Genomic DNA, 13,026 nt, shown 5'->3' on the forward strand with positions numbered 1-13,026 from the left:
TGTATTTGAATGGTAAGCAGGGTTCTTTGCCAATAAAATTGCACTTTGGCTGTCATAGTCTACCCTTATAGCTCCCTGTACTAACCCCATACTTGAACACAATCTCTGCAACCAAAATGCTTCCTTGCTTGCATGAGTGGCTGCTATGTATTCTGCCTCTATAGTTGTTAGTGCCACTAAATATTGTTTCTTACTCATCCAACTGACTACACCTCCAAATAGGTTAAACACATACCCAATTGTAGATCTTCTCTGATCTAGAACTCTGGCCCAGTCTTCATCAACAAAGCCATAAATATCTAACGCTCTATCCAATCCTAGTCTTCCTTGGTAGCACAAACCATAATCACTAGTGCCACTCAAATACCTGAAAACCCGTTTCACTGTTGTCAAGTTCTCCTTCCATTGTTTTGACAAAAACCTGCTCAATACTCCCACTGCATGTGCAATGTCTAGTTTAGTACAGACCATCGCATACATTAGGCTACTGACTGCACTTGCATATGGAACACGGGACATGTCCTCTTCCTCTTCTTGTGTCTTGGGACACTGTTCAACAGATAACTTTACACCTACAAGAATATGAACCTTCACCGGTTTACTATCCTACATACCAAACCTCTGCAATATTGTCTCGACATACCTCCTCTAGTTTAACCAGAGCTTCCTCTTTGTCCGATCTCTTTTAATTTCCATGCCCAAAATATAGTTTGGAGTGCCAAGATCTTTCAAGTCGAATTTGGAGGACAAATGGGTCTTCAAATCCTGGATAATTTCTTTGTTATTTCCTCCTTTAGCTCAAACTCTATCTTCTCAGGCTCCTTTGGTTGGACTTCATGTTTAATAATGTTTTTTACCTTTTTGAACACCACATATCGGTTGTACACAACCTTCCTTGTTACTGGGTTCCAAAGTTTATAACCCTTTAAACCATCCTTATACCCAATAAAGATGCACTTTTCAAATTTACTATCCAACATGGTTCGTTTCTCCTTTGGAACATGTACATATGCATCACATCCAAATACCCTCAGATGTGAAAGAGAGGGTTTCTTACCAGTACATACCTCTTGTGGAGTCTTATCCTCCAACGCTAATGAAGGTGATTTGTTGACCAGGTAACATGCTGTCTCCACCGCCTCTGCCCAGAATTTCTGTCATAACCCGACACCACTGAGCATTCTTCTTTCCCTTTCCATCAACGTCTTGTTCATTCTTTCTGCAACTCCATTTTTCTCAGGTGTGTATGGAGTAGTCTTCTGCCATGCTATACCACACTTCTTACAGAATTCTTCAAATTCCTTACTGCAAAACTCTCGACCGTTATCTATCCTCAACACCTTTATCTTCTTCTCTATCTAGTTTTCCACCAGAGCCTTAAATACTTTAAACCTGTCAAAGACTTAGATTTCTTTTTAAGGAAATATATCCATGTATTCCTTGAGAAGTAATCTATAAAAAATACATAGTACACAAACTAACTCAGTCATGGAACCTTCACAGGTCCAAACACATAACTATGCAGAAGCTCTAATATCTGTTTCGCCCTCTTACCACCAAATGGGAAACTCACCCAATTCTGCTTCTCATATACACAATTTTCACAGAAATCAAAATCCAAATCGCTATTACTCATACCTTCTACCATACCTTTACCATGAAGTATTCGAAGGCCCTTCTCTCCAATATGTCCAAGCCTTTGATACCACAGCATGGTCTTCTCTCCAGAGACCACTAGATTTTCTGCTCCACTTTTAGGAACCATAGAATTGTTGCACCCATAAACAACAATGCTACCTTGCAGCTTCTATAGAGTTCCAATTTGAACTCCCCACATCAATACCAGTGCCCTAGGTATCCTTCTCGAACACTATTTTTACACCTGCATCATTTAGCTTACTTACAGAAATCAGATTTCTGGCTAATGCAGGAATATGCAGAACACCTGGAAGTGTTCTAACCTGTCCACCTTGCAACTTCAACTTTACTTTTCCATGATCAATGACTCTAGCCTTCCTGTCATCCCCCAAGAATACATCACCATGATCATATTTCTCATACTTGTAGAACCACTCTCTGTGGGGAGTGAAGTGAAAGGATGCACCTGAGTCAATCAACCATGCCTCGTGATCTACATGTGTACTTGAAGAATCCATGTACACATCCCCACCTTCATCTGAGGTGGTTTTCGTCTCTGCAGAAGGAGCATCATCAAATCCCTTTCCTTTATTAGGAGCTTTAGATTTATAGTCCCTTTTATAGTGCCCTTCCTTTCTGCATTTCTCGCATACCACCTTTACAGGTTTTCCTGGAGATTTAGATCTCCATCTAGATTTAGACCTCCCACTCGATGATTTATTTTTGTTTTTGTTTTGGGACCGTCCTCGTACAAACAAGGCATCACCATTCTGGCTCTCTGTATTTTTCCATCTCATTTCCTCTGTCAGTAAGGATGAGACTATTTCATCAAACTACAAGGTAGTTGCTTTGCTACCTATTGCAATAACCAGACTATCCCACGAATCTAGTAGTGAACACAACAAACTAATGCACTTATCTTGATCTGAAATTTTAATAGTAACAGATGATAACTGACTTACCACATTATTAAATTCATTCAGATGCTCTGTGACTGAGTCTCCATCTTTCATCCTTAGGTTATACAACATTTTCCGTAGGAACAATTTATTCACCAGAGACTTAGATTGGTATAAATTCCCTAACTTTTCCCACAAAGCCTTTGTTGTAGCTTCCCCTGATACATTCAACAATACTGAATCTAAGACACACAATCATATTGTGCTCTTTGCCTTCTGATCCAACCTCTTCCATTCTTCATCGAACACTCCCGTTGGTTTAGTACCTAGATCTACTGTGATCCACTAATCTTTATCCGCCAATAGATCCTCCATATTGAGTTTCCATAACTCAAAACTCTAACCATTAAATTTCTCGATCTCTATCTTTCCATTGCTCGCCATATTCTTTCACCACTAGAATCGATCCCGTAGATCTCCCACTGAATAGGGTCTACCACAGGCCCGAGCGAAACTCCTCAGCAGCAAAGGCATCCCCTTGAAGCCAAAACAGTGCTGATACCAAATGTATATTTTAACCCCGTATATAAATTACCTGCATACGAATTATAGAACACAAAAAATAAATAATGTGAGAGCATAACACATAAAACACATATACATAGAGATTTCAGCTAGATCCCAAAATTGGGACTACCAGCTTGATTTTTCATTATGTTCCTTTCAATGTTACAATACATATTTATATAAGCTGAAGCATCCAATACCATGGACCGAAAACCATCACGTCCAAAACCATGGACCCAAAACCATCAAATCCAAAACCATGTGCGAAAAACATGCACAAAACCATAGGTAGGTCCGCCCAACCTAATATAGGGTCCAAAACCAAAATTTTCTGGGGCGCTACCTCGAACCCCATATAGTGGGATTACCTGCACCCCTCAAACCCCCTGTGACTCCCTCCACTATGCAATCGGTGCAACGATGGGGGGGGCTCTGCCCCCTTTCTAACCCCAAGTTAACTATGTGGGCTAGTCGTGGAATGAATATAACACAACCCAACACATGCACCAGTGCCAGTAGTTGGTGCACACACACAATGTTGGTAATTGACATGTGAAAATGTGGTATGCAAAGGATGTGCAGCAACTCGGCCTTCTCAACACCTTTGACCCATTTCATGGGTTCCAACCATGTAACCCTAGTTTCTTCATAATATATATTCATCATGTATTTGTTAGTGGCTAAGTGAGGGAAGCTCTCATGGTCTACCAAATTCCAATCTTATAGCTTCAACATCGGAATGCGTGCTAAGACCGCGCCTTCAAATACAACCTGTTCTGGTAACAGGGGCGTTGAGACCATAAATTTTCCTGAATCTGGGTCTTTGGTTACTTTTGTTTTCCCTTTCCATGGAGGGATATACTTTGAGAGCCATGTGATAGGCTCGCCCTCCTCAACATCTAATTCCTCCACTCCATCACGGAATTCTTCTTCCTCCAGGTCCATAATTTTCTCCGGCTTCTTATCCTTCTTCTCCTTCTGCCGAACCTCTGGGTTCTTCCTCAGTGAATACCTCACCGGTACAGATTTCTTCTACTTCTCCTTAGCATCCAATTGCTTCGGCTTAGGCGACCTTAGCGCCATGGGCACAGTGGGTGCAGCATCCATAGATACAACTTCAGGGCCTTCTGCTTGAGAAACAACAGCTTCCGAACTGACTGGAGTAGACATTCATTGAAACAAAAGTTCGCTAGCTTCTATAGATAGGATTGCAAATGATAGTCGTGACAAGAGTTCTTCCCAGTGTTCACACTTCATAAACTTAAAATAGTAAGGTTTACAAAAAATTCTTAGAATGAAAAGTGTTCTTTGGTGAACCAACATGCCCAATTTATAGAAGGTTTTGAATTTGAATTCGACCGTTCCCTTCATTTTTGGATCATAAATGCATCTCTGGCAGCATATCTCCAAATATTTTCTCCATAAATGGCGCCTACCCGCTCCCCTTAATGAGATTTTTTCCATCAAATCGTGAATAGTGACTCCAATGGAAAATTTTGGACCCGTACTATCCGCCACCATTGGGGAGAAGTTTGCCCCCCTACAGACAACACAATAGAAGATCCAGGCAGATAATACAGGACCAACAACGAAGCAGCTGGTGGAGCAGGTCAAGCAGGTGACTACGGTTTGTACAACTGATGTTGTAGTGGTACAAGTGGAGCTTGGAGGTCTTCGCAGCAAGACCTCCATGCCAGTAGAGTGACTTGGGGGCGAGTCACCATATTTGTGTTGGGGGCCTATTGGGACAGGGTCCCCTAGGGTCAATTTTGGGGTTAAAAGCCCAAGTTTTTGTATGTAAAGTCTAAAATCTCCATAATTTGTGGTCGTGGATCGCATAGATGTAAAGTGTCCTAAAGGGTTTTTGTCCTTATTTTCTGTAAGTTAATTCATCTTTAGAAGATCCACCCATGGTCTGTGGACCATGGGATTGTATAAAAAATGAGAGTCTTAGAAGAGTCTAAGGTAGTTTAAGTAGGATGATGGTGAATGTAATGGGTCATTAGCGAAAAGAGAGAAGAGTCCTAGAATAGAAGAAAGGCTTTGAAACTGTGTGTGCAGAGGCCTAGGGTAGAGGTTTATAGCTGAGTGGCAAACCCCTGCAGCCGAGTGTGTAGGGTAGTTAGAGTCTATAAGAAGATATGAAATGGGGCATGCTCCTTTGATTATACACATGGAATTCCTCAAGCATCACACTGATCATTTCATTCAAGAAATGTGCACCCCTATCACTCATCAATATCATAGGGCATCTAAACCGTGTTAAGGCATATTCAAACAAAAACTTCGCGGCCGTAGCAGCTATACAATCCTTCACTTGCTACGCTTTCATCCATCTGGTTAAGTACTCTGTTGCATTAATGATATCCTGTGCGCCCATCTTCTTTCCTGGTGGTTGTATTGGACCTATGAAATCAATGGCCCACTTATCAAATACCTGCAATGAAACCTGAGGATTTAAAGGCAATTCATCTCTTCATGAAGGCTTTCCCATCCTTTGGCAAGCATCACATGCCTTGCAGTATGCCTTAGAATCCTTATGTAATTTTGGCCACCATAACCCAATGCACAAAATCTTCTGTGCGGTTACTTTTCCTGCGTAGTGTCCTCTTGCCACTCCTCCATGTGCTTTGTCAAGGATACTAGTGCATTCAAACTTAGGAACATACCTTCGCATTATTTCATCTGTTCCCATATTATACAAGTGACCCGCAATCACTAAAAAATTTGCAGAGCGGACTACTAATTCCTTCTTCTGCTGAGTAGAATATCCTTCTGAAGTTGTACCCATGGTTAAAAACTGAATGATATCAGCAAAATGGTCATCTGCGATGCACACCACAAAGAGTGGTGCATCTGGCAGTCCTTCTTCCTAACTATTTGGTTCTTCACCCATTTCAATCCTTGACAGATGGTCTGGTTCTACATTCATCCTTCCAAGCTTCACAATCACTTCAAAGGCATATTCTTGAAACAACAGTAACTATTGGGACAGGGTCCCATAGGGTCAATTTTGGGGTTAAAAGCCCAAGTTTTGGGGCAGAAAGCCCAGGTTTCTGTATGTAAAGTGTAAAGTGTTCGCAATTTGTGGTCACAAAGTGTGTAGATGTAAAGTGTCATAAATGGTTTCTACCCTTGTTTTATGTAAATTGTGTTGGCTTTAGAAGATCCACCCATGGTCCACAGACCATACGATTGTATAAAAAAGGAGAGTCTTAGAAGAGTCTACGGAGGTTTAAATAGGATGATGATGAATGTAATGCGTCATTAGTGGAAAGAATGAAGAGTCCTAGAATAGAAGAAAGGCTCTGCAGCTGTGTGCGTAGAGGCCTAGGGTAGAAGTCCGTAGCTGAGTGCGTGGACCCCTGCAGTTGAGTATGTAGGGTAGTTAGAGTCTGTAAGAAGATCTGAAATACTAATAAAGACAATTACTCTGGAAATATCTGTGTTTGATCTATTTACCTTTGTTATGAATAAATGTGTTTATGTTATGCTGAATAATGGCTTCATGAGTTAATGCTATATTGATGCGTGAATCCATATGTTTTACACTGCTATCTGAATGCAAGTGATAATATATGTTTACATGAAGAACATATTAGTTCATATTGAAGTTATTAGATACTTAAGTAGATCTGGGTAAGTATGGAAGTGAGAGTAATCACAAAAGCGTGTAATTGGTTGATTCACCTGGTTAGTGTCCACGAAAGACAATCATGGACCTTCGTGAAGGTCTAGAGGCCGTTTACGAGAAGTATATCGATAAGTCCTAAAAGGCTTATCAATCTACGTGAAGGCAGAGTTAGGGCATAAAATGACATCACTACCATCTCTGGGTGCAAAAACTTGGTTCCAGTATCCCCCCATACTGCTTCGTGTGAGACTTCAGTCTATGCTCCATGGATTGATGCTGAAAGGGCCAATAGTGTAGGGATTTGTTTGGCTAAAATAACGTTGAACCTGGGTCAGGGCCCACTGAGCCAACAAATGGTTCCATTGTCAAGAGTGAGATCTACATAAAGAGATGTGTGATGCCACATCATTGGAATCCAACTAAGAAAGAAATTGAAAATTGGGTGGATAGAAAGATCCATGAATTCGTGGCACAAGAAAACAGAAATCCATGATTGATGAAAGAACAGTGGTTGGACAGATATCTGTACATAGAGATACACAAAACCTTCTTTTGTTCTTTCCTGATTGAATTATATGAATGGATCTCTAAATTGGTAGATGGCCAAGGAAGGTGGAGGCTTGACGGTCCAATAGTGTGGACCCTAGAGTTAGTGTGGAGATTGGAAGCCTCAGAAGATAAGATTACACACACTGTCAATCAGTGGCTTGATTGTATCATAGGAGGATTGGTGAAAGAGTTTGTGGTCGATACATCGGTTGGTTACAGCAAAGTAGAGCGTCGCTTCTTCAAGGGACTGTGAGGTAAGTATTTAAGGTCTTTAAATACTTGGATTAAGATTCTCTTGTGTGAAAAGTGGGTTATGTAGTTACCTTGATGTTTGGAGCTACGCGAAGTGGAAATATCTTCAGGGATAGAGGGAGAACAGACCTAGAATATAGCCCACTGATCAAACATCCTCTGAGTGACAACGAGGAAATAGCACAGGCTTCACCATAGAGCATTGTTCAGTTAATAAGATGAGGGTTCCTACGAATACCCCATCCACCCACCCCACCTTCTCATTCACCTCCATAGCATACACCTTCACCCACGCGGCCACCACCTCCGCCACCACCTATGCCACCGTTCAATATAGCGAATGTAGTAAAGTTGCCCATTTTCAAGGCTTCAAGAAATGAGGACCCAGACCAGTTTCGGTCCATCACAAAGGCCGTATGGGAGGCTCCGGGTATAATGGATGATCAGATGAAGAAAGAAATGTTGGTCACTACATTACAAGAATACACGCTGACATGGTATATTAAGTACTACATTGATAAATTGATGGCTTCATTAGAAGATATTCAGACTGCGCTGAATAAGGAGTTTTGTAGGCCTAATTCTGAAGCACAGTCAATTGTGGGATTAAAGGATATCATGATGAAGCTTGGTGAAACACCCTGGGATCTGGATCAAGGATTCAAGTGCATGATCTGTGAAGCTAACATGAATCTTACAGATGGGGAACACCACGAATGGTTTTTGGCTTCGCTCTTACCTCATCTGAGGGTTGCTTTATCACAGCAAACAATTGGGACCCAGGCAGAGGCCCTAGAGATTGAGATGAGATTGCATGATGCAAGATGCTGATTTGGGAGTTCAATAGATTCACACGTAGTTGCAAAACCTTTGCCTAGAGTTTCAGAGTCTGAAGAAGGATAGAGCAGTTTGGCCATAGGTGCGTGAAGAAGTTTGGTGCCTAAAATGAAAAAGTCAGGGGCATGATAAAGATCACTGCCCAGTCTTCGTGAATTATGTTGTAGCAAGAGGGCTGATGCCTCTAAGGCTAGAAGCTCAAGTAGGGCCGAATACAAGGCTTGTGCTACGGTGTGCTATCTATCATATAGCTGGAAAACATGTGACAAACAATTGTCACTTGCTGCAGAAATTTGTGCAGACACCGCAACAACTCTTCTACAACTTTTGTCAATCGGTGGGTCATGATGAGTGTAACTACTGTAGCTATGAGCTAATGATGGATAGAATGCCCACATATAGAGTGAAGGCAGAAACTCAGCCTCCAAATCAAGGCGTTGGGGGAGCGTGAGGAGGATTTCCGAGACGCAAGTGAGGCCGAGGGGGAGGAGGACCTAGTAGAGGTCAAGGACATGTGATTTGTTATAACTATGGGGGACCAGGACACTATGCGTGAGAATGCACGAACTTGACACACCCATCGTGTAGATACTACACTCAGTTTGACCACGCGATAGAAGACTCCCCTATATTACTAGCTAAGATACATGAAAAAGGGGCACAACCTCAACAACCTACCCAGAATCTGTAGATGATGAGGGTTGAACCCCGCGAAGAGGATCCTAATGTGAATATCGTGTTGTGAAGTGGAATGATGAATGGAGAACACAAGGGAAAGTAGCATCAAGAAGTTGAATGGGTCTGCAAAGCTCCAGAAAAGGAGATCGGATTTGATCTAAGGGGCACGAGTGAAACATTTATGGAAGCAAAGAAAAGCTTCGTTGAGGCTTCTACCTAACGAAGTCAGGATAAGCAGTCTGAAGAAATGGAGCCATCCATGCTTACTACATTTTTGATGAAGTTGCTTCGAGATAGCAAGGCTATAAACGGATTACAGGAGTCGATCAATAAATGTGCTCATAATACTCCTGACAGACCATGCGTGGTCAGGAAAATTGCTAAGCATAAGGAAAGAACAGGGTGGGAGATGAGGCTCACCATGAAAATAGGAGAATATGAAATGAACCAAGTTATTCTGGATCTAGGGTCCGATGCGAATGTTTTTCCTAAACAAATGTGGGAGAGAATGGGGAGGCCTGCACTGCAATGGTCTCCTATTCAATTGAGAATGTCAAATTAGCAAAAGATTATTCCCATGGGAAGATTACAGGGAGTGACAATCGATATTGAAGGCGCGAGCATGTTAGCTGATTTTAAAGTGATAGAGATTGTGGATGACAGCAATCCCTACCCTGTGCTCCTTGGGATCAATTGGGCTATTGACATGAATGGGGTGATCAATTTCAAGAAGCAGACAATGTCATTTGAAAGAAAATCTCTCCATGTAGTAGTACCGTTGGACCCTGCAGAAGGACCACGCTCCATTGAACCAGACCGTGATTATGAAATGATTATGATTTGGAACAGATTTATAAGATAACGACATGAGAACAATATTGGGTGAATTGAACAGTTGATGGATGTATTTCATGGGATCGTGACAATTCCTGCACATCAAACTCAGACGAGGAACTGAAACACTGGTATAATAGATTGCACAAAGTGTCTACGCTATGATGTAACATGATGACAAAATTGTTGCACTGCGTATAATCAGAGGTAAGAATTCTGCCTTATTATGATGGTTTAACTCACATTAATGAATTTCTGGATGCATTTGAAAGGGAAATTCCAGAGAAGAATCGCTTCCAAACCTTGGACTTGGCACTGCACGCTATGCCTGCAAGATGGTGGGATACGCATAAAGACAACTTCAATGGATGGCATGAATATAAAAGAATGATGAGGATGTGGTTTGGTCACCCAAAGGTATGATTGATAGAGAAATATGATGGAGGGAGTGATCTCTACGATCACTTAGCCAAATGGATTGATGCTTATGGACCAGAACCACAATCGGAGTGGGTGCATCTATTTTGTCACACCTTGGATGTAATACCTATGAATTGGTACTTGGAAACAGAGCTCCACCATGGCATGAATGAATGGGATATTTTGAGACAGGGATTCTTGATGAAATTCAGCTTTGAAGATGGATTTGAGTGCATTGATGAAGCGCTGTAGGAGGTCAAAGTAGTGATCTTTAGAATCCCACAGGATCCCTTGGATTTGATTCAATTGGATTGGACCACCCAGCTGCACCACATGCTGGAGTGCTACAATGTGACTGCTGAAGAGGAAGACGAGGATCCAAGGAACATTAATATCCTGAAAATAGAAGGATAATGCGAAGTTGAGGGGCCGTATATAGAAAACCTAAATATCACTGCATCACTAAAAACAAGACAAGTGAACATTGGAACAGAGGCGAAGCCAAAGTTTGCAAAGATAGGAGACTATTGGGATGATGCTACGGTGCATAAGGGCACTGAATTGCTCCACGAGTACCAGGACTTGTTCCCTATGAAGTTCTCAGACTTAAAAGGTATAATAGGGGACTTGGGAGTTATGAAAATTACGTTGAAACCAGACACAAAGCCAATCAAGAAAAGGCCTTACCGCCTAATCAGAAGTATAAAGAAAAGGCCTGCTTAGAGTTGGATAAAATGCTTGCAGCAGGTATTATTGAACCGATGGAAGAATCTAATTAGGTGAGCCTAATAGTAGTTTAGGAAAAGAAGCACAAGCATGAAATAAGGATATGCTTAGATCTTAGGAAGATGAATGACGCTTGTGTGCATGATCCTTTTCCTACTCTATTCACCGCTGAATCGTTGGATAATGTAGGAGGACAGGAAGCATATTATTTCACTGTTGGGTTCTCGGGGTACCATCAGATCAAGATCATGTCGGAGGATAGAAGTAAGACAACCTTCGTAACCGAATGGGGATGCTTTCAGTATACTGTAATTCCTTTTGGACTGAAGAACGCACTGACGATATTTTCACGCGTAGTCATCGCGACGTTCAAGGACATCATTCACAAGTTTCTAGAGGTATATTTTGATGATTGGATGGTGTTTGGGCTGGTGAAGTGCCATGTAGCTAGCCTATTCTTGATGCTGGATACATGCCAGAGGTATCATATCACGCTCCATTTGAAGAAATGTTTGTTCTATGTTCCTTTAGGAACCTTGTTGGGCCATGTGTTATGAAAACAAGGATTAATAGTGGACCCAGCTAAGATAGTGGTTATAATTAATTTGGAGGTGCCAAGGAGTGTGAAATAGATGCGCGCAATGTTGGGGCATATGGGCTACTATAGAAAGTTCATTAAGAGTTATGCCTAGATTAGGTGCCAATGGAGAAGCTGCTAAAGAAGGATGCTACATTCTATTGGAATGAGGAATGTCAGTGGAGCCTAGATGTGTTAAAGGAAAAGAAGGTTACCATGTCGATCTTAGTCTTCTCAGATTAGAAGAAAGAATTTCATGTGCAGATGGATGTGTCATGTATTGCGCTCGGAGAAGTACTGACACAGGACGGTGAGGGAGAGTTGGATCACCCTATAGAATTTTCAAGTAGGAAGTTGTTTAAAGCTGAAAAGAACTGTTCAAAGACAGAGCGCGAAGGTCTGGCTATGGTGTACACAATTCAGAAGTTCAGACACTACTTGCTAGGCAGACAGTTTAAGATGTATACAAACCATTTTTCATTAAAGTGCCTAGTTAACAAGGCTGTGTTGGGGGGGAAGATATGCAGATGGTTGCTGCTATTTCAGGAATATTATTTCGAAGTCATTGTGAAGCCAAGACAATTGAATGTAGGACTAGGCCATCTATCACGCATTGAAACAAGAGAGGAGCCTACTAATTTGCAGGAAGGACTTTCTAACATGCAACTCTTTGCGGTGCGCATAGCTTACAATCACTTTGTATATATCATACACTTCCTGAAAATGAGAACAACTCTAGCAGGGTATACTAGTCAACAAAAGAAGGAGCTAGTGGTGGACGCGACATACCTTTCTGTCATTGCAAGACATTTATATAAAATGGGCTCGAATGAAATTCTACAATGTTATGTGCCTGATTTTGAACGAAACAACATCCTCACTGAAGCTCATGGAGGAGCTGCAGGAGGACATTATGTAGGAAAAGCAACAACATAGAAGATTTTACGCGCTGGGATCTAGCGGCTGACACTACATAAGGATTCCAAGGCTTATTGTAAGGCATGCGATGCATGTCAGAGGACATGTAGGCCATCACGGAGGGGTGAGCTGCCTTTGAACCCACAAGTGTTGTTACAGCCATTAAAGAAATGGGCAATTGATTTTGTCAGCCTGATTCAGCCTCTAGGAGATAAGACGGGTGCATGCTATATCATCACAGTGACAGAGTATTTTACCAGATGGGAAGAGGCGCAACCCATGAAGGACTGCACATGGGAAACAACAACAAAGTTCCTCTTTGAATATGTGCTGACTAGGTTTGGTTTCCTGAATATTTTGATGAGTGATCGTGGTACACATTTCCTTAATGAAACGATCAGCGTGTTGACAGAGGAATTCCAAGTTTATCATCAAAATAGCATGCCATATCACCCGTAGGCTAATGGGATGGTTGAAGCATTTAATAAGATATTGGA

The sequence above is a fragment of the Pinus tabuliformis genome, chromosome 6, assembly GCF_031772625.1.
Source record: "Pinus tabuliformis cultivar Carrire ecotype Pingquan chromosome 6, CPIR1, whole genome shotgun sequence".
Taxonomy (NCBI): domain Eukaryota; kingdom Viridiplantae; phylum Streptophyta; class Pinopsida; order Pinales; family Pinaceae; genus Pinus; species Pinus tabuliformis.